This window comes from Neolamprologus multifasciatus, chromosome 8 (genome assembly GCF_963576455.1).
Source record: "Neolamprologus multifasciatus chromosome 8, fNeoMul1.2, whole genome shotgun sequence".
Lineage (NCBI taxonomy): Eukaryota > Metazoa > Chordata > Actinopteri > Cichliformes > Cichlidae > Neolamprologus > Neolamprologus multifasciatus.
This window is the reverse complement of record NC_140446.1, coordinates 22,022,412-22,033,336: the sequence shown is the minus strand read 5'-3', so window position 1 is coordinate 22,033,336 and position 10,925 is coordinate 22,022,412.

The following is a 10,925-nucleotide window of genomic DNA, read 5'->3' as shown; positions in this document are numbered from 1 at the left end:
GCAGAATTTGCAACATTCATGTCAGATCATCCCATTTTCACTTTGTAACCTGATTAAACCAAGTTTGAGCTTTTCTATAACAACAGTGGCACACCCAGATGTTCAACATCTTCAATTGTTTTTTTCACTTTTCATTTCCTATAATAATATTTCATGAAACCAAATCTTAAAAACAATTTTTTTTCTTTCGTTCACTTTCAGACTGATTGAACCCATAAAGTTGAATTTCCAGACCCCAACTAACCAAATTTAGTGTTTTTTAAGCTGCAGAGTAGTTTTCAGCTCTGCTTGTCAGTAAGATGATTCCAATCATATATTAACCATCTGACCTGATACATTTGCATTAAGTACCACCATGTGACCTGTAAATACAGGAGTCATTGTTACTGAAAAGTGGGCCCCTGTATTACTGTGTAGAGATTTTCTAAAACAACATAACTGATTTATGTAAAAACAACATCTGTGCAAACATTACTGTTAAACCTCATGTAATATTACATGGAAACCAATGGAAATTTGTCTTTTAAACAAGGACTTTTCAAACTGTTGAGCAGTAGTGTGTATTGTATGCATGTATCTGTCTGTATCTGATCAGGATTTTCTCCTCACTTCCAATCCAAGGCTACATTTTTAAACTGTGTCCTTCTTTAAAAAGTGACTTCAAGGCTGATGGGAAACTCTCCCTAACAAGTCCACTTTATTGCGTGCTCATTTATTCTCTCCTATAAGTGGCTCATAGGTACTAGTTCACTTTCTGCATGCTTCCTAATCTGTCACACTTATCAGTGGCTCATGGTTGCTTAAAGCCTATGTCTGTACTGGACCACAGAGGCAGAGCATCATTCAATCCTGCCAGCTGCCTATCTTGGTAGCATTTCAAGGATGACAGACTCCACTTTCTCTGCAGCAAGACAGCTCATAACATTTTAACAGTCTCTCCCTGTCCTCATGCTCCTATATCATCTGCTATAATCAAGAGCCATACACTATCATTGCATCTACACTACAGCTCAAAAGTTTGAAGTGCATCAGAAACGTCGGATTTTCTAAAAACAGTGAAATTCACATTCATATTTTTGTTAAATTAATCAAAAATGTCAAGAAATATGAATGTTTAAAAGTGACATTGATCACAGTTGATGAATGCGGTTCAGTGGAATATCTACATAGGTATACAGAGGGCCCAGTTTCAGCAATAATACCTGCTGTGTTTCAGTGGTACATTGTGTTAACTACTTTCAGTTTCTCATGTGAAATCCCGAACTTGTCAGTCAAGACATAAGCATAGACCAAAATCATTGTGCAGATTCAAAACACAGCAGAATTTGCAACATTCATGTCAGATCATCCCATTTTCACTTTGTTACCTGATTAAACCAAGTTTGAGCTTTTCTATAACAACAGTGGCACACCCAGATGTTCAACACCTTCAATTGTTTTTTCACTTTTCATTTCCTATAATAATATTTCATCAAACCAAATCTTAAAAACAAAGTTTTTTTCTTTCGTTCACTTTCAGACTGATTGAACCCATAAAGTTGAATTTCCAGACCCCAACTAACCAAATTTAGTGTTTTTTAAGCTGCAGAGTCGTTTTCAGCTCTGCTTGTCAGTAAGATGATTCCAATCATATATTAACCATCTGACCTGATACATTTGCATTAAGTACCACCATGTGACCTGTAAATACAGGAGTCATTGTTACTGAAAATTGGGCCCCTGTATTACTGTGTAGAGATTTTCTAAAACAACAGAACTGATTTATGTAAAAAACAACATCTGTGCAAAAATTACTGTTAAAACCTCATGTAATATTACATGGAAACCAGCGGAAATTTGTCTTTTAAACAAGGACTTTTCAAACTGTTGAGCAGTAGTGTGTATTGTATGCATGTATCTGTCTGTATCTGATCAGGATTTTCTCCTCACTTCCAATCCAAGGCTACATTTTTAAACTGTGTCCTTCTTTAAAAAGTGACTTCAAGTGTTTCAAGGCTGATGGGAAACTCTCCCTAACAAGTCCACTTTATTGCGTGCTCATTTATTCTCTCCTATAAGTGGCTCATAGGTACTAGTTCACTTTCTGCATGCTTCCTAATCTGTCACACTTATCAGTGGCTCATGGTTGCTTAAAGCCTATGTCTGTACTGGACCACAGAGGCAGAGCATCATTCAATCCTGTCAGCTGCCTATCTTGGTAGCATTTCAAGGATGACAGACTCCACTTTCTCTGCAGCAAGACAGCTCATAACGTTTTAACAGTCTCTCCCTGTCCTCATGCTCCTATATCATCTGCTATAATCAAGAGCCATACACTATCATTGCATCTACACTACAGCTCAAAAGTTTGAAGTGCATCAGAAACATCTGATTATACAAAAACACTGAAATTCATGTTCATATTTTTGTTAAATTAATCAGAAATGTCAAGAAATATGAATGTTTAAAAGTGACATTGATCACAGTTGATGAACGAGGTTCAGTGGAATATCTACATAGGTATACAGAGGCCCAGTTTCAGCAATAATACCTGCTGTGTTTCAGTGGTACATTGTGTTAACTACTGTCAGTTTCTCATGTGAAATCCTGAACTTGTCAGTCAAGACATAAGCATAGACCAAAATCATTGTGCAGATTCAAAACACAGCAAATTTTCAACGTTCATGTCAGATCATCCCATTTTCACTTTGTAACCTGATTAAACCAAGTTTGAGCTTTTCTATAACAACAGTGGCACACCCAGATGTTCAACACCTTCAATTGTTCTTAAATTGTTCTTTTTTCAATTTTTATTTCCTAAAATAATATTTCATCAAACCAAATCTTAAAAACAGTTTTTTTTTCTTTCGGTCACTTTCAGACTGATTGAACCCATAAAGTTGAATTTCCAGACCCCAACTAACCAAATTTAGTGTTTTTTAAGCTGCAGAGTCGTTTTCAGCTCTGCTTGTCAGTAAGATGATTCCAATCATATATTAACCATCTGACCTGATACATTTGCATTAAGTACCACCATGTGACCTGTAAATACAGGAGTCATTGTTACTGAAAAGTGGGCCCCTGTATTACTGTGTAGAGATTTTCTAAAACAACATAACTGATTAATGTTAAAAACAACATCTGTGCAAACATTACTGTTAAACCTCATGTAATATTACATGGAAACCAATGGAAATTTGTCTTTTAAACAAGGACTTTTCAAACTGTTGAGCAGTAGTGTGTATTGTATGCATGTATCTGTCTGTATCTGATCAGGATTTTCTCCTCACTTCCAATCCAAGGCTACATTTTTAAACTGTGTCCTTCTTTAAAAAGTGACTTCAAGTGTTTCAAGGCTGATGGGAAACTCTCCCTAACAAGTCCACTTTATTGCGTGCTCATTTATTCTCTCCTATCAGTGGCTCATAGGTACTAGTTCACTTTCTGCATGCTTCCTAATCTGTCACGCTTATCAGTGGCTCATGGTTGCTTAAAGCCTATGTCTGTACTGGACCACAGAGGCAGAGCATCATTCAATCCTGTCAGCTGCCTATCTTGGTAGCATTTCAAGGATGACAGACTCCACTTTCTCTGCAGCAAGACAGCTCATAACGTTTTAACAGTCTCTCCCTGTCCTCATGCTCCTATATGATCTGCTATAATCAAGAGCCATACACTATCATTGCATCTACACTACAGCTCAAAAGTTTGAAGTGCATCAGAAACGTCGGATTTTCTAAAAACAGTGAAATTCACATTCATATTTTTGTTAAATTAATCAAAAATGTCAAGAAATATGAATGTTTAAAAGTGACATTGATCACAGTTGATGAATGAGGTTCAGTGGAATATCTACATAGGTATACAGAGGCCCAGTTTCAGCAATAATACCTGCTGTGTTTCAGTGGTACATTGTGTTAACTACTGTCAGTTTCTCATGTGAAATCCCGACTAGTCATACAAGAACCTTCTTCACAAAAACATCAACACTCTCCAAAAGTGTTTTGCTTCTAAAGAAACCAAACCTTTCCCCACAATATTGCACTGATCATCCCATTTTTTCCTTCCAAGGTTACACTTTTAAGTCAATAATCAAAGTCAGGTGTTCAAAATTTTTAGGTCTTTCTTGTTTCCCACATTGAATACTTTTCATATCCCACAATAAGTTTTCTACAACAAGCTTTTCATTTTCCTTTTTTCGTGCCTTTTCAGACCACTTGAACACATAAATCTGAAGCTTTCGACCCTGACCTTATCAAATGTAATATTTCTTTAGATCAGTGCAATATTTTTCTCCATTCTTAATGTAACTGCAGCTAACCAGGATCAAGATACTTTCAATTTGAAATATCTATTAATTTTCAGTGCTCTTAGTGTGTTATGTTACTCACAGTTTTGCCGTCCGTCTCTTTGACTTCATGATTAGCTCTGGTCTCTCTTTTTTGCTGTTTTTCTCTCTCCTTATCTGGTACGTTAATGTGTCCTGTCTTCAGATGTAATCCTGACTCCTGCCTCCCTGTTTCCACCTTGACTTGTATTGAAAAAATTTCCAAAGTTCAGAGTAATCCAGAAAAGTTTTTCATCTTTAAAAGCTCTTGTCTTACAGCTGTCAGTCTTGTTGTTGTTCTTTAAGTTTGCTTAGTTCAGTTTCTGTTTTTGTATTTTTTGATTTCACATTACCATGACAACATGACACAAATCATTATGGTAAATTAAATCAGGGGGTTCTGTCCACCTGAAGTGCATTAGAAACATCTGATTTTATGAAAAAAACACAAATACTTTTTTCTATTTTTTAAATTAATCAGAAATGTCAAGAAATATGAATGTTTAAAAGTGACATTGATCACAGTTGATGAATGAGGTTCAGTGGAATATCTACACAGGTATACAGAGGCCCAGTTTCAGCAATAATACCTGCTGTGTTTCAGTGGTACATTGTGTTAACTACTGTCAGTTTCTCATGTGAAATCCGGAACTTGTCAGTCAAGACATAAGCATAGACCAAAATCATTGTGCAGATTCAAAACACAGCAGAATTTGCAACATTCATGTCAGATCATCCCATTTTCACTTTGTAACCTGATTAAACCAAGTTTGAGCTTTTCTATAACAACAGTGGCACACCCAGATGTTCAACATCTTCAATTGTTTTTTTCACTTTTCATTTCCTATAATAATATTTCATGAAACCAAATCTTAAAAACAATTTTTTTTCTTTCGTTCACTTTCAGACTGATTGAACCCATAAAGTTGAATTTCCAGACCCCAACTAACCAAATTTAGTGTTTTTTAAGCTGCAGAGTCGTTTTCAGCTCTGCTTGTCAGTAAGATGATTCCAATCATATATTAACCATCTGACCTGATACATTTGCATTAAGTACCACCATGTGACCTGTAAATACAGGAGTCATTGTTACTGAAAAGTGGGCCCCTGTATTACTGTGTAGAGATTTTCTAAAACAACATAACTGATTTATGTAAAAAACAACATCTGTGCAAACATTACTGTTAAACCTCATGTAATATTACATGGAAACCAATGGAAATTTGTCTTTTAAACAAGGACTTTTCAAACTGTTGAGCAGTAGTGTGTATTGTATGCATGTATCTGTCTGTATCTGATCAGGATTTTCTCCTCACTTCCAATCCAAGGCTACATTTTTAAACTGTGTCCTTCTTTAAAAAGTGACTTCAAGGCTGATGGGAAACTCTCCCTAACAAGTCCACTTTATTGCGTGCTCATTTATTCTCTCCTATAAGTGGCTCATAGGTACTAGTTCACTTTCTGCATGCTTCCTAATCTGTCACACTTATCAGTGGCTCATGGTTGCTTAAAGCCTATGTCTGTACTGGACCACAGAGGCAGAGCATCATTCAATCCTGCCAGCTGCCTATCTTGGTAGCATTTCAAGGATGACAGACTCCACTTTCTCTGCAGCAAGACAGCTCATAACATTTTAACAGTCTCTCCCTGTCCTCATGCTCCTATATCATCTGCTATAATCAAGAGCCATACACTATCATTGCATCTACACTACAGCTCAAAAGTTTGAAGTGCATCAGAAACGTCGGATTTTCTAAAAACAGTGAAATTCACATTCATATTTTTGTTAAATTAATCAAAAATGTCAAGAAATATGAATGTTTAAAAGTGACATTGATCACAGTTGATGAATGCGGTTCAGTGGAATATCTACATAGGTATACAGAGGCCCAGTTTCAGCAATAATACCTGCTGTGTTTCAGTGGTACATTGTGTTAACTACTTTCAGTTTCTCATGTGAAATCCCGAACTTGTCAGTCAAGACATAAGCATAGACCAAAATCATTGTGCAGATTCAAAACACAGCAGAATTTGCAACATTCATGTCAGATCATCCCATTTTCACTTTGTTACCTGATTAAACCAAGTTTGAGCTTTTCTATAACAACAGTGGCACACCCAGATGTTCAACACCTTCAATTGTTTTTTCACTTTTCATTTCCTATAATAATATTTCATCAAACCAAATCTTAAAAACAAAGTTTTTTTCTTTCGTTCACTTTCAGACTGATTGAACCCATAAAGTTGAATTTCCAGACCCCAACTAACCAAATTTAGTGTTTTTTAAGCTGCAGAGTCGTTTTCAGCTCTGCTTGTCAGTAAGATGATTCCAATCATATATTAACCATCTGACCTGATACATTTGCATTAAGTACCACCATGTGACCTGTAAATACAGGAGTCATTGTTACTGAAAATTGGGCCCCTGTATTACTGTGTAGAGATTTTCTAAAACAACAGAACTGATTTATGTAAAAAACAACATATGTGCAAAAATTACTGTTAAACCTCATGTAATATTACATGGAAACCAGCGGAAATTTGTCTTTTAAACAAGGACTTTTCAAACTGTTGAGCAGTAGTGTGTATTGTATGCATGTATCTGTCTGTATCTGATCAGGATTTTCTCCTCACTTCCAATCCAAGGCTACATTTTTAAACTGTGTCCTTCTTTAAAAAGTGACTTCAAGTGTTTCAAGGCTGATGGGAAACTCTCCCTAACAAGTCCACTTTATTGCGTGCTCATTTATTCTCTCCTATAAGTGGCTCATAGGTACTAGTTCACTTTCTGCATGCTTCCTAATCTGTCACACTTATCAGTGGCTCATGGTTGCTTAAAGCCTATGTCTGTACTGGACCACAGAGGCAGAGCATCATTCAATCCTGTCAGCTGCCTATCTTGGTAGCATTTCAAGGATGACAGACTCCACTTTCTCTGCAGCAAGACAGCTCATAACGTTTTAACAGTCTCTCCCTGTCCTCATGCTCCTATATCATCTGCTATAATCAAGAGCCATACACTATCATTGCATCTACACTACAGCTCAAAAGTTTGAAGTGCATCAGAAACATCTGATTATACAAAAACACTGAAATTCATGTTCATATTTTTGTTAAATTAATCAGAAATGTCAAGAAATATGAATGTTTAAAAGTGACATTGATCACAGTTGATGAACGAGGTTCAGTGGAATATCTACATAGGTATACAGAGGCCCAGTTTCAGCAATAATACCTGCTGTGTTTCAGTGGTACATTGTGTTAACTACTGTCAGTTTCTCATGTGAAATCCTGAACTTGTCAGTCAAGACATAAGCATAGACCAAAATCATTGTGCAGATTCAAAACACAGCAAATTTTCAACGTTCATGTCAGATCATCCCATTTTCACTTTGTAACCTGATTAAACCAAGTTTGAGCTTTTCTATAACAACAGTGGCACACCCAGATGTTCAACACCTTCAATTGTTCTTAAATTGTTCTTTTTTCAATTTTTATTTCCTAAAATAATATTTCATCAAACCAAATCTTAAAAACAGTTTTTTTTTCTTTCGGTCACTTTCAGACTGATTGAACCCATAAAGTTGAATTTCCAGACCCCAACTAACCAAATTTAGTGTTTTTTAAGCTGCAGAGTCGTTTTCAGCTCTGCTTGTCAGTAAGATGATTCCAATCATATATTAACCATCTGACCTGATACATTTGCATTAAGTACCACCATGTGACCTGTAAATACAGGAGTCATTGTTACTGAAAAGTGGGCCCCTGTATTACTGTGTAGAGATTTTCTAAAACAACATAACTGATTAATGTTAAAAACAACATCTGTGCAAACATTACTGTTAAACCTCATGTAATATTACATGAAAACCAACGGAAATTTGTCTTTTAAACAAGGACTTTTCAAACTGTTGAGCAGTAGTGTGTATTGTATGCATGTATCTGTCTGTATCTGATCAGGATTTTCTCCTCACTTCCAATCCAAGGCTACATTTTTAAACTGTGTCCTTCTTTAAAAAGTGACTTCAAGTGTTTCAAGGCTGATGGGAAACTCTCCCTAACAAGTCCACTTTATTGCGTGCTCATTTATTCTCTCCTATCAGTGGCTCATAGGTACTAGTTCACTTTCTGCATGCTTCCTAATCTGTCACGCTTATCAGTGGCTCATGGTTGCTTAAAGCCTATGTCTGTACTGGACCACAGAGGCAGAGCATCATTCAATCCTGTCAGCTGCCTATCTTGGTAGCATTTCAAGGATGACAGACTCCACTTTCTCTGCAGCAAGACAGCTCATAACGTTTTAACAGTCTCTCCCTGTCCTCATGCTCCTATATGATCTGCTATAATCAAGAGCCATACACTATCATTGCATCTACACTACAGCTCAAAAGTTTGAAGTGCATCAGAAACGTCGGATTTTCTAAAAACAGTGAAATTCACGTTCATATTTTTGTTAAATTAATCAAAAATGTCAAGAAATATGAATGTTTAAAAGTGACATTGATCACAGTTGATGAATGAGGTTCAGTGGAATATCTACATAGGTATACAGAGGCCCAGTTTCAGCAATAATACCTGCTGTGTTTCAGTGGTACATTGTGTTAACTACTGTCAGTTTCTCATGTGAAATCCCGACTAGTCATACAAGAACCTTCTTCACAAAAACATCAACACTCTCCAAAAGTGTTTTGCTTCTAAAGAAACCAAACCTTTCCCCACAATATTGCACTGATCATCCCATTTTTTCCTTCCAAGGTTACACTTTTAAGTCAATAATCAAAGTCAGGTGTTCAAAATTTTTAGGTCTTTCTTGTTTCCCACATTGAATACTTTTCATATCCCACAATAAGTTTTCTACAACAAGCTTTTCATTTTCCTTTTTTCGTGCCTTTTCAGACCACTTGAACACATAAATCTGAAGCTTTCGACCCTGACCTTATCAAATGTAATATTTCTTTAGATCAGTGCAATATTTTTCTCCATTCTTAATGTAACTGCAGCTAACCAGGATCAAGATACTTTCAATTTGAAATATCTATTAATTTTCAGTGCTCTTAGTGTGTTATGTTACTCACAGTTTTGCCGTCCGTCTCTTTGACTTCATGATTAGCTCTGGTCTCTCTTTTTTGCTGTTTTTCTCTCTCCTTATCTGGTACGTTAATGTGTCCTGTCTTCAGATGTAATCCTGACTCCTGCCTCCCTGTTTCCACCTTGACTTGTATTGAAAAAATTTCCAAAGTTCAGAGTAATCCAGAAAAGTTTTTCATCTTTAAAAGCTCTTGTCTTACAGCTGTCAGTCTTGTTGTTGTTCTTTAAGTTTGCTTAGTTCAGTTTCTGTTTTTGTATTTTTTGATTTCACATTACCATGACAACATGACACAAATCATTATGGTAAATTAAATCAGGGGGTTCTGTCCACCTGAAGTGCATTAGAAACATCTGATTTTATGAAAAAAACACAAATACTTTTTTCTATTTTTTAAATTAATCAGAAATGTCAAGAAATATGAATGTTTAAAAGTGACATTGATCACAGTTGATGAATGAGGTTCAGTGGAATATCTACATAGGTATACAGAGGCCCAGTTTCAGCAATAATACCTGCTGTGTTTCAGTGGTACATTGTGTTAACTACTGTCAGTTTCTCATGTGAAATCCTGAACTTGTCAGTCAAGACATAAGCATAGACCAAAATCATTGTGCAGATTCAAAACACAGCAGAATTTGCAACATTCATGTCAGATCATCCCATTTTCACTTTGTAACCTGATTAAACCAAGTTTGAGCTTTTCTATAACAACAGTGGCACACCCAGATGTTCAACATCTTCAATTGTTTTTTTCACTTTTCATTTCCTATAATAATATTTCATGAAACCAAATCTTAAAAACAATTTTTTTTTCTTTCGTTCACTTTCAGACTGATTGAACCCATAAAGTTGAATTTCCAGACCCCAACTAACCAAATTTAGTGTTTTTTAAGCTGCAGAGTAGTTTTCAGCTCTGCTTGTCAGTAAGATGATTCCAATCATATATTAACCATCTGACCTGATACATTTGCATTAAGTACCACCATGTGACCTGTAAATACAGGAGTCATTGTTACTGAAAAGTGGGCCCCTGTATTACTGTGTAGAGATTTTCTAAAACAACATAACTGATTTATGTAAAAAACATCTGTGCAAACATTACTGTTAAACCTCATGTAATATTACATGGAAACCAATGGAAATTTGTCTTTGAAACAAGGACTTTTCAAACTGTTGAGCAGTAGTGTGTATTGTATGCATGTATCTGTCTGTATCTGATCAGGATTTTCTCCTCACTTCCAATCCAAGGCTACATTTTTAAACTGTGTCCTTCTTTAAAAAGTGACTTCAAGGCTGATGGGAAACTCTCCCTAACAAGTCCACTTTATTGCGTGCTCATTTATTCTCTCCTATAAGTGGCTCATAGGTACTAGTTCACTTTCTGCATGCTTCCTAATCTGTCACGCTTATCAGTGGCTCATGGTTGCTTAAAGCCTATGTCTGTACTGGACCACAGAGGCAGAGCATCATTCAATCCTGTCAGCTGCCTATCTTGGTAGCATTTCAAGGATGACAGACTCCACTTTCTCT